At 39.5% G+C, this 19,721-nt stretch overlaps 1 protein-coding gene across 10 annotated transcripts in view; it reads right to left on the bottom strand.

Annotated features, from left to right (window-relative positions):
- CNOT4 (CCR4-NOT transcription complex subunit 4) overlaps positions 1-19,721 on the bottom strand; it is a 68,621-nt gene that overhangs the window by 48,059 nt on the left and 841 nt on the right. The gene's annotated exons all lie outside the window — the stretch shown is intronic.

The raw sequence follows: 19,721 nt of genomic DNA, 5'->3' as shown, positions 1-19,721 counted from the left end.
AAATTGGCAAAAACATTTTCCCTTAATACCTCTAGATTTTATCTCAGACCTTTTCTAAATACAAGCTTTAGTAAGGACAGATGAGGAGTGCAGATTTATTGTACCCAAACACCATTAATGCTTCATCAGATTATTTCAAATCAAACTTAAATAGAGTGAAAGGTAAATGCCCTGACAAACATTAAGCAAAAGAACAAGTTCTAGGCTGTTTTTAATGGTGTTTTGCTTAAAAATTTGACCAGGCTTTTCTCTATAAATTCAGAAGAGAAATTGTTTGTAGAGCCTCTGCTCAGTAGTACACACAGGACTGAGAGCAATGCAGCTATCAGCCCAGGAGCCCATACTTAAAATTTCTGCCAATGAGTTCATACAATGCTGTTGAACAGACAGCTGCCGTACAAGGATTTTAAGAGCAGTAAATCCCTGTAAAAACTTCTCAGAAGGAACTTTGTCTCCTTTAATTAAAGAAAAAGCGCACACTTGGTTAAAAAAGTGCTGAGATATTTCCAATAAAATAAGTAGTTTAAACATCGTTGCATCTCCTCCCACTAGGTTTACAGAATCAGAGGTACGCTTTGGCTTCCAGTCAGACATAAAGCACCTAAAGAAGCATCTGCTCATAAGCAGTAACAGGTCAGATTCTCCAGCTGTGAGCAAGTGATGCAAAGCCTGAAGCCCTCAAGGTTTAGCCTGTAATCAAGTCCAATGGCCATGCAAGTCAGAGCCAGACAGTCAGGAGGCAGACAGAACAAGAGAAATACCCAGCTATTCATGGAGAGAAGTCACACTTCACAAATAATTCTGAAGAATGTCACAGACTGTGGGACACGTAGAAACAGACAGAATTCTTGCACCCCATACTTGAGACAACTCTTTTATTACCACATGTGGGAGGAAATAAAATAGAGAAGGATAACAAGAATTACAAAGTGTATCGTGATGGACAAAACTGACGTGCTGGAAAAAAGGGCGCTGAGAGCAAGTGAGACAACATAAGTGTCAAAGAGAAGACAAATGGAACATGCATACGTTATCAAGCAGTAAGCAAATACATGCTTTAAACAGAAATAAAAACATTTAAAACTGACAGATGAAGGCAACATTCCACACGGTGTCTGGTTAAACTGTGAAAATCCACGCCAAAAGTTGCAGGTGACAGAATTTAGAAGGCTAAAAACTAATCGCACAAACTGCCACGGGTGGAAGAAGCAGCGTTGAGTGAGTGGCTCTAACACCACAAAATACACTGCCAAGGAAGCTGCTGCTCTCCACGTTCCCTGAGCTGGAGAATTAAAGACTTTAGACCGCTACCAGTAAGCAACACCATGTTTGCGTCGATGTTGTATTCTTTCGCAAAGCATTTGCTACCAGTCACCAACCATGGCAAAACACGACACTAGGGAATTCTACGCTGATCCAGTACAGCAGCTCTTGATCACAGTATCAGCCTGATTTATTACAAAGTTCCACACTTTCAGAAACACAAAAGGAAGCAAGGATCATGTAATACGTATCAATGACTTCAAATTGTTTTGTAAACCAAAACCCTTCCACATCTTGATATTACTTCCTATCTATAAGAACTGACTAATGTTTTTATATACTCGCTTTCGTGATTACTACAGCTTGACAGACGCAATGACTTTGAGGCCAGGTTCTACTCATTGGTGCATAATGATAGGGCATGGAGTAATGCCCTAAAACTTGAACACAGGAAGTTTCATACACACACATAGAAGGACTTTATTGCAAAAGGGATGGAGTACTGGAACAGGTTGCCCAGAGAAGTCGTGGAGTCTCCTTCTATGGAGATACCTGAGACCTAACCAAACGTGTACCTGTGTGACCTCCTGTAAAGAACATGCTTCAGCAGAGGGTTGGATGAGATGATTTCTTGAGCTCCCTTCAAACCCCTGAGATTCTGTGATTAGATTTACAAGCAAAGCTTTGCTTCTAGACAGAGCAGTATCTCCCATAATCACACCCAAACACCTCATACCTCCTTATCTACCACAAGTCAAGGCATAATCTGTAGCAGCAGCCACAAATGAAAATTGCTTAAAGGAAAAAAGAAACAACTCAGTCTATACATTTCATGGCCTTGCACTGCCTGATTAGAAGGGCTTTTTCAGACATTTTTCATACAGATTATGTCCCTTCTGTACTTTTCACTCTTGAAAATAAGTATTATCTGTAGAGTGACCAAAGTCAGTTCTGGAATCAAAGAACAGCAACACAATACACAGAGCTCTGCAAAGAATTAGAGGTATTGCTATTTCCCTCTTCACATCTCCAAACAAGAGAGGCTACATAAGCCTAGTCTGAACAGCCAACTGATGGGTCTGTGTTTCTCATCTGGTAGCTAACATCACACGTCAAGACTCCCACTAGATGGAAAAAGATCATACTCACACATGTTCTGCAAAAGCTAAATAAACAGAGCTCAGTAAAATCTGGCTACACCTATGAACTATTTCTTACCTTTCTGAAAACTAAACTGAACAAGTTTGCCTTGTAGTCTTCCCTAGAAGATTCCAGAGATCTTTGCCTTTGTAATAGGCAGTTTACATAATCCAAAGTTGACATGATTAAAGATACCAGGATCAAGGAAGAGGGGGAAAGCAAACAAGCAAACAGACCAACCAACCAACCTCCTTGCCAACAAACATACCCTACTATACCGTTATGCCTCCTCTGAAAGGCTCTAGTGCCTTCTGAAAACCCTTGACTCAATGATCACTGCTCCAATTCACTCCCATGAGAAAAAGCACAGGAAGAAACATAGCTGTCTGCCACTAGTAACAGATTTTTGTGTTGTGGGCCATAGATAATGTCTCAGGCAAGGAAAGGAATTTCGTAAACTGCATCTTTATACTGCTCCAAGTTTCTCCACTCCAGCACAACCAGAAAACTTTGTTTACGAGGATCTGTTTCAGTACCAGACCGCACAGCCAGCAAAGTGATAACCACCAAAAACTTCACGTCAAATTCATGCCAGAAGCATGACCAACCTCGCTAGGTTAAAGAAACAAGTCAGAATAGAGATTCAAATGAACTCTCAAACTATCAAGTCCCAGAACGCTTTAATCATAGAATCACAAGGGCAAGAAGGAACCTCAGGAGACCATCTCATCCAACTCCCTGCTGAAGTATGTTCCAGACAGTAGGTTACAGCAACACCTTAGTTTGCTGGGCAGTAAGGCAAACCAATATCAGCCTTTTAGAAGATCTCTCTTTCAAAATGCTGGTCACAGAACAGAGAACAGAACTCCAAGGACTTTTACTAGAGAAGTTGAGGCCATATTAAAATGGGGTGGGTCATAAAGAAATAAAGTTTAAAAAAAAATCTGCAGGGATTTCTCCAAATAAATAACTACTATCAGGTGCTTTACTCTGAAAGTCATTAACACTGAACTGCAGTCTGAATGCACAAAATACTCCAAAACAGGCCTCACACTGGAAGCAGCCATACAGTCTATCACATACACGACAAATAATTCTTAAATCCAGGAGATGCAGAATGAAAAAGCCTGGTTGGAGCAGCTGTTTATTATTCCTTTAGCTACACAGGCCAAACAGAGAGGCTGCTCTAGGCACAGCTATTCACTGCGGCCAGATCCATATACAAGACCACTACACAGAATCCAGTCAGCATTAAAGCAGCACCCTTTTCCCTTGCCACAACCCCATAGTTTAGGTTTGAGATTGCTGACTCCAGTTTTCAGAGCTCAACTGGTTATGACTATTTTCCTGAAATGTTTTCTTTTCCTTAAGATGTTCCACATAGTAAGCTTCTGTTGTTTGAATTTTGGATGCAACTAGAACATCACTGCACATCTCCTAAAACTGTTCTTCATAAATACAACCAACACTACCAGTGTAAAGGAAGACCATTTGTAAATTCCGTTTTAAAAACAGAAAATGGCTGGCAGGCATGCTTATTACATACAGCAACATACACCCACTAATCAAGGTATTTGAAATATTAATACATAAATAAACCCAAATAAGCTCAGCAGCGGCATTCAAAAAGAAAAATAACCCTCTCAATCTGTTGTTTTAGTGCTCAGAATTTCCAGGGTCTTGGTGTCAGGAGGCTGAGTGACAATGAACCAGAATCAGTTACAAATGGGTGCTTTTTACATTTATGCTTACCATGCCTATAAACCACAGGGCAGCCAACTCTACCTGCAATCTGACATGCTGTATTTGTTTTTCAAGAGCAGTTAAGCATTAAATTTCATTTGATGAGAAATCTCTGAAATTTAGTCTTTTAAACAGATACTCCACTGGATACGTGCATGCAGAAATTAGAAAATACAACAGTGGGTCATCATGCCCTGTCACTTTTGTGCAGGCTACTGTGTGATTACAAATCTAATAACAGCAACTTTACGTGTGGTTTAGCCTTCATCTGTGAGGTGCTGAATAGCAATTATGTGCTTCAGAGGGCAACCAAAAAACAGTCATTGATGTTCCAACAGCAGAGGAGTGCTTTTGCTGCCTCCAATAAAAACTTCCACTTTCATAATAATGAAAAGTCACCACACCAAAGACATACTCCAGATTTTAAAAAGATATTTCTCAAAACCATTTTTCTAATCAACAAAATAGTCACAGAACTATCTTTTCTTGAGACCTGGGGGGTGAGGAGGACCATGTTCAGCAACAAAGCACCCAGGTCACCTGCTTCCTGACAAGAGCTGTAGCCACCTCACTGCAACAGCCTACGCATTCCAAGTTTTTAATATATATCTGCATAAAGCCCAGATGCATACAGTAATGGAGAGGATAAAATAACGTGTACAACACATAGCAGAAGGAAAAGTTTACCTGCATTTTAAACAAGAAAATGTGAATGTGAAAGTCAGGTTAGTTTTTTCTCCTTAGGCACAAAAGTGAAAAAAAGGCCTGTAATCAATATTCTGCACGCAGATAGATAAATCAGACGTTATCAAGAGTTTTATTTGATACTATAATGCATATGGGAAGAAACAGTTCAGACCATCTATAAAACATTAATATGGCAATGAAAAGTCAGGGTGAATAAAGAGCAGCTTTAATTTTGGGGGCTTTTCTTACTGCTTTCCTTCACTCTGTTTATTGAAACCTGGAGATGTATGCACGTCTCAACTACATCATCGTTCCCAAATTTAGACTAGAGCACCAGTCAGATAATTCCCAGCTCTCACACTAACAGCAAACCTTCAGAAATGGATGAAGCGTTCCTGTTGCCACTGGAACGTCAGCAACTCGTTTCCCAAACTCTGGAAGGAAACTCTCAGTGGGTGGGGTAGGCAGCACGGAGAAGAAATCCAAAGCAAGAGAAATAGAAGAGTAACGTCCTCTCACGGGAGAAAAAGTCTGACGACAGCAGCAGAGACGCTCTTCCCACTGCCCCCATTCCTTAGGATTATAGATTACAACAGCTGCCAGGCTCTCCTGCTGCTCCCCAAGACCAATCCTGCAAGAAGACCCAAGGTAAAGTACTACTGCTCAAAAGTCGCATTTCAATGAAAATTACAGCTTAGCTTTCCGATTTTCATAGGAAGATAATTTTAGTGAAAGCCTGAAGAGTGTTCCAAACACTATTAAATGGGCATTGACAGCCACTGCATGTTTAATTCCTTGATTAAGACCACAGTACATGAGACAGAAGAAGACATAACATTTACTTATAATTATGGTTTTTCCCTTCAAATCACAAGTCATTTTGTTGAACTTGAACACAAGTGTATTAATACCAAAAACAAAGCATGAGACCACAGCAGCCACCCTTGAACAGCAGGGCATGGGTCAAGGACACTCACAAGAAGGGGTGAGAATGCATATACAGGAAACGAAAACTTGTCTTTCTCCTAGCTTAGTGCACTGCTGCTGAGCCCTGGGGCTCCCAAAGACTGAGAAATCACATCCCTGTGTCTCACATACACTCCTATCCTACGCCAAAGCAGCCACCATGGTTTAAGAACATCTGCTAGGTTTGTAGGCTGAGATGGTACCTTATTAGACCAATGGCAATAATAAAAAGGCATACTAGTTTAACATCAAGATACCATCTCTGTAACCAAGCCTTGCACACCTGTAATAATCCCCGGTGTCAGTTTCAGCCAGCTCATAGCAAAGCATACTTTTGCACAGTGGGACAGGATGACATAATACAGTACTTCCAAAGCTCAGTGATTATTGACTGCTAAAGTATAAATAGGCTCTGTAGTACATGCAGCATTTGTTCCCAAATTCTGATACCCTAAATTCTTACCAAAATAGAAAAGTTTATTAAATCCATTTAAAAACTGTTCTAAAATTATGCATAAGAACTACTTATCATTTACATCATCTTTCAGTAAAAGGCAAAAAGAAATGTGGCTGTTTTGAAAGTTCAAGATCAACTACGGTTTTACAGAGGAAGCCAACAGTTACACCAATAGGGGAAGGAGCAAGAACAGATTTTTGTGATACTCGTGCAAGAGAATGCATCGCACGTTACCCTTAACAGCCAAGTCTTTGCAGTCAAGGGAGGAGGACAACAGAGCCTTCTTCATGCTATACCTGCTCAGTAAATTAAACATCCTGTAGCAGTTTAAACAGGGATCAAAGATCTTTTAAGTACCTATTACAGAACTATCACAGTGTGCCTATATGCAGCATTACAGCTGCTGAACATCCCAACCGCACTTGCTTCCCATTTAGACGCGCCTACAAACCTTGCACTTAGTCTTGCCTAGAGTTCAACACTAATTTAAGGTATAAATGGCAAAATCCATTACATGTGTAAATGATATCAAGCATTTTAGATTCAGCTGAAGTCATTCATTGCTAGAATTAGTTCTCATAATGCATTTTGCCCTAAAAAAAAAAAAATACATCAACTGATAAAATAAGCTTAAAAAAAAAAAAACCTCAGAAGTTCATTTCTCACCATAAGATACATGATAACAAAGTCTGCTTCTCAACTTCTTTCCAACCTTTATGGGTTGCTTTGCTTTTCAGAATCATACTCTTATACTAATTAACTATAAAAGGACAATGCTACAAAACCACTGATGTAGTGTAAGTGGTTTCCCCCTACACATATTCTTCAAAAACAACATTTGAGCTAAGCATTTTTAGATGGAGAAACAGTAGAACTATATTAAAATTTTATTTTCAATATTTCTAATAATAGTCAAAATATATATGTAATTCACTGATAAGTTATACAGAAGGCAAATGGCAACAACTTGCAATAGAAAATCTACTGTTACATTCAATGCTTCCAAGAAAGAATTTATATATTCAGAAGATCCTGTCCTTCATTTACTCTGTTCTTCTTACAGAAGAAAGCTAAAATAACGTGGTTTGCAGAACTTCAGTACTCCAGTAGTCACCGAAAGTTTAAGAACTCTGACCTTTTAGCTGGTGCCCAGATCTAGTTCAGGGTTAGTTGTGACCATGATACGTAAACTACTTATCATATCTGTCAGCTGCAGTCCAGATATGCAGTACACACAGTACCCCAGTTTGCCCTTACCACACTAAGTTACCATTTGTTTTGAAAAGGCACAAACCAATGTCAACTTGAAGACTAAATTACGTCTTCATTCCTCCAGGCCATAATTAAGGTATAATACGATAATTTATGTTATTCTTGCCAAACTTGCTTGATGGACAAAGAATTTTAGAATATTACTGAACATGCAAAAAGTTCTCAAACACTGTATTTCTTCACAGCTTTCTTTAAGGGTTTTGAATATTTTACAAATATCTGTATTAGTTTGCTAATCCATAATCAGCTTTCATTTGCAAGTGCCACTAAACCACCACAAACCATAGTAAGCAAAAATTAAAAAAGTGAGAATTCTTTACAATTTGGTTTTTTTTTTTTCTTTAGAGCAAGTAATTTTTTTTTCATAATTTACTACTTGCATCCTTATGCTTCCATCTAACAGCAGTTTCATCATAACAAAGGGATAGTTTAAAAACTTCCCTAATTACCCAAAGAAAATTCCCAAGCATGAAAAAGAATATCTGTAAGGTCTAAACTAACTATTATAAATGATAACATCTATAAGCAGAGAACAGGGAACAAGAGAATTACATTTTGGTGCTAGGACTAGATTTCCTTTCTTGCTTGCATGCTCTCAGGGGATACTGGGGAAGCTATGAACCACCACAGCAGTGTTCAACAGTTAATTTTATATTTTATTTGTTGATTCATAACTCTGTTGATCACCAGCAAGGTACTTAAAGATCCCGGTTTAAGCAGAAAATTGAGACTTGAAATTCTGCTATAAGAAAAATTACAGCATACCTGCAGATACAAGTAGAAGTTATTTTGGATTACCTACAATAAAATTGCACTTTTAACAAAAACAAAAAACAAAAAAAAAAAAAAAAAAAAAAAAGAAAGAAAAGAAATGTGCTCACTTTCTCATTCGCTACACAGTGAGACAACTACAAAAACCAGCATTTAGCCACAAACAGGGCTGTTACTACTCCTGAGACTTCACACAGAAATATAAGCTCAAAGGGCAAATTAAAAGAAAACCTTACAGGAGAAAAAAAAAAAAAAAAAAAGAAGAGAAAAAGCCAATACTCACACAATCTATCCACCTTCAGTCCCACCACCACTGCTCCTGCTGCGTTCTCAGGCTTACTAAAGCTGCAGAGGGGCACAGGCTGTACCTGCAGTACCATGGACAGGGTATGCATGCAACAGCTTCTTCATTTCTGAGAACTCCAGCGCTGAATTACTGAACTCTTAAATCCAGTTACTTTACTCAATCCTGCTGTCTATTGCCCACCCTGCCCTCCACATACTGCGAAGAGCCTTGGCTCAGTATTCTCAACAGCCTGTCCACAGTTATCAGTGGTCACTACTAGTTCTCCCCTTATTGAAGTCCATCCTCCAGGATGAAGACCTCCCCTTCATCTCTTCTCACCTGGTGTAAAGGACATTAAAGTGGCTGGATCACTTTGATGCTCTCCACTGAACCTGCTCCAGCCTGTCACCCTCATGTTCTGTAATGCATTGAGAAGAGTACCAGCTTACTGATATATACTGATGTTGAACAAATTGATAGAATTTCAGCATAGTTCTACTAGATGCCCATGACAAGTGCAAGCCACACATTACAATACAAGGTTTGAATCAGAGTCAGTATTGCTCTCCATCTCTGCACCTCCCCAAAGACAACAGCAGGACCCACAGCTGCACAACAGCTCTGCTGGGTAGTGTACAACTTCTACTGTCAGTACATACGTATACTTGGATATACCAGAGGAAGTAAATGAGATCCACAAAAACTAAGAAAAACCTCTACTGTGTACTTTGAGGAACTTTATTTTCTTTCAAGGAGAGAATAAGAATACATTACTAGGGCTGATGTCTAAGCCATAAGGCGACAAACTGAAATAACAGAAGAGCCACAAGCACTCTAATATTCTGGGAAGTCACAGTGCCCTAGTGGCAATTATAAATAAACATTTTTAACAGTTCCCCAAACCTTCCTTTCAGTCCACCAAAGTAATTGAACAGGCTAACGGTAAGATAGTTTGGGACAGTATTAGCTATTTATACACACACAGTCTTGGGTGAAGCAAGTAAAGTAAGAAATAGTTACCAACTGGGAAATCCCATAACCAAGATGTCTTCTATCTCTTTTTCTCAGAAGAACGATGATAGAGCTAAAGCTAAACAGCAGTGTATCATTAAAAAATAAATTAAAACTAAAACAAAACTAACAGAAAATCTTCTCTACACTTCCCAGAGAAGCCTCCCTTCCTTTCATTCATTCCTAGCTGAAGGAGAGCAGATGTATGCTGAAGGCTATGGAGAGATCCAAGAGCAACCTTTCAGTATCTAACAGAGAGCACTAAGAAAGAAAGAGACAGATTCTTTAGCAGGGTCTGTTACGACAGGACAAGGGGAAATGGTTTCAAATTAAAAGTGGGAGATTTAGGTTGAGTATAAGGAAACTTTAAAACAAACAAACAGTGAAGGCAGTAAAGCACCAGCACCGATTGCCTAAAGAGGTGGTGGATGTTCCACCCCAGGGAGACACCCAAGGTCAGGCTGGAGGGGCTCTTAGCATCTTGATCAAGTTGTAGGTGTCTCCATTTGTTGCAAGGGAGTTGGACCAGATGGTCTTTAAAGGTCCCAACTCAAATGATTCTGTGATTCCTATATCAGAGCAACTCCTAATCCAAGGAGTTTTTTTTGTTTGTTTGTTTTTTACCCTCAATTCATACAAAGAATACCATGCACCTGCTTAAAAACCATTCAGCATCCCCGACCTTCCAAGAATCATACAGCAGAAGTAGTAATCGGTCAGTCCCTTCAACCTCATTCCAAAACGTGAGAAACAGCACAGCCACTGCTTCAGCCATTGACTCACTTGTTATCTTTAGAGTCATGTGAGAGCAAAAGAAAGCAAACTTGACTTCTGCAAAAGTGACAATGCTTACCTCTTACTGCAGAGTAGCCAAGTCAGTTTGTTAACCAGGGGCAAAGGAACACTTAACAGCTTGGAAATACAGTAATATTAGATGAATAATTTGCCTATACTTTCACTTTAAACCTCAGGCAACACTGCAGTGCATTAGAACTTGAATTTATACAGCACTTAAGGCAGGAAACAAAATACTAAAAATTAATGCCTTGATTCCTTCGAACATTTTAGTAGTATCTAACTTCACACAATGGAATTTATCTATTAATTGTAATGACATTTAAAAATGCTACTTAATCACAGAACAAAGCCTATATTCGCAATATCAGGTACAAAAAGTTATACTAGAGAATCTTCTAATAAAGCATAAAGATTGTTGTCACACGAACTGTCTTAGTGTGTAAATCCATATGTTACAGTGGAACTATTAAGCTACAGCAGAAGTTTAACATACACAAGTCCGTTTTTACTTTAAGTGGACACAATATCTACACTTAGGCACCTGCATTTAGAACTTCTCAAGAGTGCACAAGTAACTGAAGCATTAGCGCCTGTGGCTAGGAGCAGCAAAGTAACAATGAAATGCACAACTGAAGCAATTCAACATTTTTCATTGTGTAAGTACATCCTGAAGGTAAAGCTGGTTGCAAATACAGCACTGTGTCCAGATTTGCAATACTGCCGAAATAAACCAAAGGTCTAACTTCCACCCATTTCTTGTCTTATGGTGAAAGCATCAAAGGACAGGTCCTCTCCAAAACCTGCAATTCTAAACTACCTCTTAGCAACTTAGAGGAATTAGTTGGGTAGAACACAGGCACAGCTAGACAAAATGCAGTATCAAATAAAGCCAGTGACACATTTGTTCTACTGGCTGAAGAAAAACATTGACTCAGTTTGGTTTAACCATGGAAAATAAGAATACTTGCTTAGGTCATTTTTGGGACAGACAACAATAGGATGCCGCTCCAAAAGATTCACTGTCACAGCTCATGCAACAGTGAAGAGCATAAATGTCTACCATGCCATAGCCACAGTCAAGCGCATTCTGGAACTACCATTGTTTTTTAAGAGAATGTTTTAAGTTTTACTTTGTAAGGAGAAGAATAAAGAAGACATATCATATAAAACTGAAAGCATATCAGGAGCTAACTGCCCCCTAAACATAACTACTGCCCCCTAAACGTTTATCCTCCCTGTTCACTTTTGAACTGGGTTGTAGTTCAGAACCTCACATCTCCTGAAGACACTGCTGAGCCAAAAAGGAGAATAACTAGTAATTCCAGAATAAAATCTACTTCAGAAGTAGCCATTCAGTTCCTAGCTTTTCTACTAATTTAGCATACGTTGTAGTTTTCCATAAAATATACCTTTTAGAAAGTGAAATATTACACTTAATTCAGCATTTCTTTGCCTAACAAGATTGTTACTGCAACAAAAACAGTGCAGAGCAGAGCTCAGATCTACGTTCCTAGGCATTTGAGACAAGTCTCAGAAATTATCAATTATCATTCACTTTTACCAGAGAGAATTAACGATAAGAAATTCCAAAACAGTATACAAATGAAGATAAAGGCTATAACTACAATCAGAAGACAATCCAGGTACGTTACACTACTAAGGAACTAAGGTCAATTCATTCGAGCAGAAATTTGGTATGACTTGGAATAATTTGAATTTTGTATTCAAACTAGAGATAGGAGCTTAAAGACTCCAGATAAAAACATTGCATTAATGTCTCCAAGAGAAGGATGCATCTCCAATATGATAAACACTAGCAAGCTTCAAGAATTCACAAGGTGACAATTAGAAGGCATACACACTTGCAGGTAGTCAGGTCTAAAACGGATTTAAGTTGCAGCTTTACTATACACTTTTTTTAAAGAATTATTTCAGAAAGCAAACCAAGCTTCATACATTCAACCTAGAGGCAGGATAAATTTCAGAAGAAATTTATAGGAATCTTCCTATCACTCTCACTCCACACAATTGCTATAAATCCAGAGGGATGGTAGTTCTGCGTAGTACTCTCAAGATCATAAATCCTGCCTCCCACATGTCTGGTACATGAGCTACAATCTTCTGCTGTTCAGAGAAATACATATCTGTTACTAAACAACAATGTTGAGGAATATCAGGATCTGCATTCAAGGAAGCATCTTTAACTCAATGGGGGAGAGTACATAATTGCTTGAAGGTGGTCTTTATGCTGTAGTAAACAAATTCTAGAGACAGTCACCCACAAAACAATTGTCTTAAAAAAAAAAAAAAAAAAAAAAAAAAAGAAAGGGAGAACATCAAGAAGTATCCTAGAGAAATCATTCTCCAGATCATTTTCTAAAAAGGCTGGGCGGAGTGAAAAATATAGATATATCTTCTAAAACAGAAACACTCAAAAGCAGAGAACCAACATCCACAAACTTCAATGAGGTGTAGAGTACTGTTTTTTAGAAAAATTCCTTCTAATTTATGTGGAACTACTTTCATTCAGATAGGTGAATTTAAGAAGTCATTAGATACATACAAAACACTGAACTCAATCTCAAAAAAAAAACAAAAAACTGCCAGACTATGATAAATACGCTATAAAAAGCATAGAAGCTCAAGTGCACTGCAAATGCACTTGCCCAGCATATTCTTTAAGTGCTGTGGCTTTACTTCACAGGTTTTATTTGCTTCCTCCCAGGCTATCAGACAGCTCTGAATTCTTACTGAGCAAAAGCAGCTGAACGCAGTACCTTCAGAAGCTTAAGCCCATGTGAGACACAAACTAACCAGAATACACACAAGATTCAAAGAACTGCCTTAAGAGAAGTCTAATAGCTATGCTTTTATTTTTTTATTTTTAAAGAAAAGGAAAAAACATACGAGCGGAATACAGCATTAAGAAGGCCTCACCAACACATACACTGTTGTCAGCTCTGACTTAGAGGATGCTCTCTAATATCTGGCTTTCTATTTAGTAAAACATACATCAGCATTGAGCCCTTCTCCTTTCTTGTATTTCCATCTAATGTGGAGTTCTTGAGTCCATCAACCACAGGATAACACAGCACTAACAGAAGATGCTGCACTGCATCTCTATGGAAGTAGTCTTCAAGCTTGCAGAAGCACATTCTCACTACAACAGAAAAAGCAGCTGGTTGTTCCTCTCAACCAATAACAAGCATCTCATTTTTTAAGCACAGCTGACGACAAGTGAACCTGCCTCTCACCTCTTCCCACCAAATTACATTCATGTGAAGGATTCTGGCTCACCTCTACACACTAGGATGAGATGTGTGAGCATGTGTGCATAAGATCTAAACAGATAATCAGTAGGGACAGAATAAGGATTCCAAATGCCTGTTTTCTTGTTCTTCACTTTGATTATATTCTCTATAACTAAGCCGAAAAAATAAAAGCAATGCCACTGTGGGCCTCCTTATGAAGATGGCTGATTCCTTTTTGGCCAGTGAACTTGAGAGCAGTTAGCTGGTCACCCAGAAAAAGACACTGCTGTCTACAGCATCGTTTCAAAGCAGTTTCCAACTGAGGTAAGGTGTTTTCTTAAGACTGTCAAGGAGTCACACGGTCACACAACACAGCTGGTTCTTACCAAGTTTCACTGTGCTATGTATTTATATAGTAGTAACCAGAGCAATAGTTCTTGTACAAGGTATGCCACTGCCCCACCCCCAGGGAATCACAAACTTGGAAGGTTAAATCAAAATGAGACCATAAGCAAGAAGAAATTAATGGCTTCAAGAGGGCTCAATTAGAGCAGGAAGCCACTACACCGGTGTGAACAAGAGAATGGACCTACCTCAAAGCACGCTTATAGCTGTAACTACTATTTGAGACAAAAAAAACCTGTAAATGAGCCAGAAGATGATTACCTATGCACAGAAGACAGCCGTGATGATTTTTTAGCTGGCATTCCCTTAAGTTTCCACTGTTCTTTCTTATTTCCAACATACACTAACAGTTATTTTAAGAGAAAGCCACCAGTGATTATCATCCTCTGTTTTCAGGCTTGCCACCTAGAGCTCTAGAACCAGTTCACCAATAACTGAAACCACAACATTAATATGTTAAGTATACACTTCACTAAATGAAAGTATTAGTAAGAAGCTTTAAGAGACAAGAAGCAGCTACAACTTTTCAACCATGGTTCCTCAGTTACAACTTCCTTGACCTTTAACTAAAGATGAAGTCATGTAGAAGGAAGACCTACTGTCTCAGGAAGAGGGACCGAACACGCTAAACAAACAGCAGAAGCATATGCAAAGTGGGCTGCCTCTGAGGAGCAGCAGTTGTATGGTAAATGGCAGCAAGATTAAGTCACAAGACAAATTGGATTAATGTTTCTGGGTCCCTCTTTCATTTGGACTAGTGCTTTTAACTAATTCCACCAGTTTAGGGGCCCCTACATTTCATATGATGGGGGAAATGAACTCATTAACTATAAGACGAGATGACCTATAAAAACTGATTTTGACCTAGCAAGTTTTGGCCTTTCTTTTGATGCTATTTTAGGAGCTCTAAAAGGGCTGCCTTTTTTTTTTTTTTTTTTTTTTTTTTTTAAAATGAATAAGATACTGAAGACAAATTCTAGATTTCATTAAAAGAAAATAAGAGTATAAAGTCATATGTAACAAAGCAGTAGCTGCTCAACAGAGGAGATAATTTCTATTTTTGAATTATCCAACATCCCAAACTTCTACAGATCACTGCAAAGCTTTAGATCTTGATCAGATGAGCATTTCTGTAGCCACCTATACCTGTCTTCATTCGTTACATTTGTAGATGGAAGAAGAACAGTTGAACACTTTCTCCACACATCTAGTGACTATCAACACTGTACTTCACTCCCACCTCCTCTTTTTTTTTTTTTTTTTTTGTTAATTTCTAAGATGGATCACAATCCAGGAACTCTGAATGAGTCACCATGCTTACCTGTCTGGCACATTACTTGCATCAAAACTTTTACCATTGAAAGTCCCCCAGATCAGCAACACCAAAGCAGGTATTTACATCACTGAATTATTTCCTTCCATTCCTGCATGAAACTGTTAAACATACATATTTTAAACAGGTAAATTACTGTAACATGATTTGAAGTAATAAAATTACTTCAGTGGCAAATACAGCACTTCACAGTCTTACCAGTCTTAGCCTCTGCACATTAAAACTAATACATATCATTCAAACAAGTTTCACACTAAGTTTACAGTCACGACAGAAAGCTTAACATAAGTTCAACATGTGTTTCTTACAAGTCTCATCTGTTGAATTCACTGTTCTTAAAACAAATTACTGCCAGCTTAGTGCTGTGGAAAAGTGAGAAGTTGGGCAAGTCTTTGTATGCCTTGTTTTCTGCCCTGCTATAAGATACCTGCCCTTTTAGTTGCCACTTTTCTGTAACAAATTTCACATGACAGAAACTGTTAAAGAACATCCACTTTGGGAAATTGGGAAAGCCCCTTCTGTTCAGAGAGGAAGAGATCAGAACTCAGTTGCCAGAACCAGAAAGATAGATTGCAGTTCACCACAGAGGCCTAAGAAAGTGGGCTGAAGTAGTAGCAGGAATGAAGCACTGCTTGAAAGCCATAGTACTTTCTCACTTACTCTTGTCACTCCTACAAAGTTCCTGTGATTCTGTTCAGAATTCATTAGCAAAATCCAATGTTAAGAATTGAAAGAAATTAAATTCCTAGTACTGCTAATTTGTACTTGCCCTCAGATACAAGACATAGTAACATTACCTTCCTGCAATAAAGGACTGTGGTGACAAGTAACAAACCTAAAGGACACAGTCCAGCAATCTGTGCTACACCAGAGAACTCATCTCACAACCAAAACCTCAATACTGCTGTTATTTTACATTAGATATTGCATTCAATTTATGTGAATTTCACTTCACATTAGCTGTCCTGTATTCTTGAGGGCAGCAAGACTGAAGAAATGATGCTGAGATTACAGGAGAAAGTCACTCACAGACAACTGAAGTTTTGTCATCTTTCCTTGTAAGAAAACAGATGTTAATGGAAGCACGCAGTACTGCTCTAGAAACAAGCCTCAGCCCAGAGCTAAACCCTGCTTCCACCAAATTCAGTAATTTGCCTGCTTGGCCTTTGTATCCACCTTTAAATTCACTCACAATAGACAAACAATACCCATTATATTGTCCTCAACCCCTTTCCCCAGTTTGAAAACCAGCAAAAGAGCGAGTAAAAACACTCAAATGATCAATTCATTCTTATGAAATTAATTCTATCATATCCTGCTCCGGAGTACAGTAGAGAGCTATTAAGACTCACAGAAAAGGGATGAAGAGCATCATTCTCTAGCCTTACTTTTGGAGTGTTTCCAGACACAAGCACATGCTGTAACACCATAAGATAACATGTACATAAACTACTTTGCACGCACACGTTAAGCAAAAGACTTCCTGAAGTCCCACTGAAATGAAAGACCTCCAACAAAAAAATACCATAGACTTCCCATGACCCCAGAACTGCCAGGGGGAAGGAAAAGAAACAGCATTCCACCTGCACAAAAAGGCTACCAAGCCTAATTACTTGATCTAAGTGCTATGGAGAAATCACTATTTTAAACATTGATTCCTTTCCTTAAGCTGGAGTAAACAGTCTAATAACAGCTAGCCAGAACCAGAAATCTCAATGTATGCTAAATTAGTGAGATCATTTAATACAATACTGCAACAAGAAGTTTGAGTCTAAAGGGAATCTTCATCAAAAAAATGTTGCCTGACAAAACCAAACATATAATCAAAGTTTGTAATATGAAATAAAACCCAGTTTGATGAAAATATGCACCTAACAGATCCAAACAGTTTAACACAAGAACATATACACACTTTCACTCACAGAGCTTATACTCAGTATTGCCTGCTAGATACTTACACTGCCCTCCCAATTTGCTTACAGGCAGCACCAGAAGACCTGAGCAACACCCCAATACCTGCCCAGCTTCAGCTTCCAAATCTGCTAAGTGCTTACAACCATTAACATGTTAACAAATGTTAAAGCATGTCTTGAAAGGTGCCAATTCCTGGACTATTCTCCAAGAACAAAGAGGCCCGAAGAGATGTCTAGTTAACCAAGTCTTGATTCCTCACACTGTTCCCATAAGATGAAACAGGCCAAAGATACATGCTAATAAGCAAAGAAAGCACCAAAATCCTAAAGGACTGAAACACTCAGTAGAAAGATCAGAAAGAAATGCAAGCTAGGCAATCTTTGTCCAGAGTTGTTAAAGGAAGAATAATTCACAAATGCAAAGTGGGACAAACTGTGGTCTGTACAACCTGAGACACCATTCTCCATGTAAAAGTGCAGCAACCCTTGATGCTAGTGATCTTGCTGAGTAACTGATTTCCTTCCATTGTGGTAAGGACTAGCGTTCAGCCTCACCTTACCTGGGCAATGAAAGTAGTCATCCAAGGCCTAAGAGGCCTTAGGCCAAGGCCTAAACCAGCCACCACGAAGATGTTTCGTAAGCACAGGTAACTGTTATTTGAAATAAATGAGATTATTTCAGATAGGTAGGCAAAATTTTGAGAGAGCTGCTAAAGTTAAGCCTTCAAGGCCCATACTTAAGATGTTGGTCAGAGCAATCTCAAAATGTTTCACTTACATACCGACTACCCTAACTTTCCTGAACAGCAGTCATGAAGGGAAAAAAAAAAAGAACAAAGTCACATACTTGTGCATATCCTCTCCCCAAGTCCTTCATTCAGAGGGCACTCTCTAGTAGTTCCTAAACTTTCTGAAGAAGAGGTACCAAAGCGTTAACTGAGTGTTATTCTTGAAAGACACTCACCACCTTTCCTCTGGAAACAGAGCAGCTGTTAGGATCATCTAAGAATCATCATAAAAAAAGTAAAAAGAGGCACCTGAAGAAACAAGTTCACAGCACAGATCATTTTATCACTGTACTCCCCCTTTCCAAAACAATCCTTTCCCCTAGAATGAACTTTGGTTGCAATTCAGCCAAGTTCAACTGCCAAGCATTTCTAAACACTTACATGTGTTCATCTTGCTCATGAGCTAGGAACTATCACAGAGCCCCAGAGGCTTAAGGTGCAACTCAGTGAACCAGAGCACAGCTTTGGGTTCAGGTATGTTAGAGGGATGCTAAGAAATCAGACAGACATTAGAGTATTTGAAGGCCATCTGAAAACAGCTTCTCTACTCAAAACAAACAGCTATTTTGTTCTCAGCTCTTTGTAAGACTGTATTTAACAAAAAAAGGAAAAAAAGCTATCAAGAAACAAACAGGAACACAGGGAAGACAGCAGCGTTACCACTCCTCTGTGTATTCATCTGTCTGTACAAGTTTGTCTTCTGCTCATGTCAATCCTCATGTGAATACGAAGGCAAAGCACAGGGATGCTCAAGTGGAGACATCTTAAAACTAAAGTGAAAGGTGGAGAGTTAAAACCCAGCAAGTCAGAAATTGGTACAGGCTCAGTAAATATATGCTTAGCCAACAGTAACTTCTGAAACTTTCGGGCAGGAGTGAGCCAACATCTGCAGGCCGAAAGCATTCACAGCTTTAACCTGCTGAGGTCTTTGCTTACATTAACATGCGGTCCAAAGAGAACTTTCTGCTGCAAACTGTGCACTTGGTATTACTGTGCTGACACACTTATCTAAGCCAAGGCCAATTACATCCTTTCAGGTACAGTAAAGAAGTGTTTTGAGGTAATTATCCAGCATATTCTCCCTCCCTGCTCCTGCACACACACAGCCGGCAGCAGCTCGCTCAGATTGGCAGGCAGGCAGAGCTCTGACAGACACTGGTAGTCGGCGCAGAGTCCTCAGGCAGCCCTGTCATTTGCCTCTGCCGAGGCACAAAATGGAAAGAGTTCGCAGTGTTTTGCAAGTCGGAGACGGCAAGTTACATACCGATTACTCTACTAACAGACAGATCCCGGGAGGTTACACGGACGATCCAAAATAATGCAAAAAACAAGATGCTGCCATTTACCGTCTGTTTGTCTCTCTTTCAAGGAAAAGAAAAAAAGTGCAAATCATAAGAACAAATGGAGCCCAGAGCTCCGGGGAGGAGGAAGGAGGGGAGAGAGGAAATTTCCACGCAGCCTCGAAGCGAATCACGCTGTGATCCCCGTGCCCGGCCTCCCCGCACGGCCGGTGGCAGCGGGGCGGGAGGCGGCGGGCGCCCGGCGAGGGAGGCCCGGCGGCTCCGGGAGCAGCACCCGACCCGGCCCCTGCCCCTGCCCCGCGCCCCCGGCCCGGGAGGCGCCACCCCGTGCCCTGA

The sequence above is a fragment of the Centrocercus urophasianus genome, unplaced genomic scaffold (assembly GCF_019232065.1).
Source record: "Centrocercus urophasianus isolate 14NV4802_14NV808 unplaced genomic scaffold, USGS_Curo_1.0 seq_15, whole genome shotgun sequence".
Classification (NCBI taxonomy): domain Eukaryota; kingdom Metazoa; phylum Chordata; class Aves; order Galliformes; family Phasianidae; genus Centrocercus; species Centrocercus urophasianus.
Note: the sequence above shows the minus strand (reverse complement) of the source record. Positions and strands in the feature narration are given on the sequence as shown.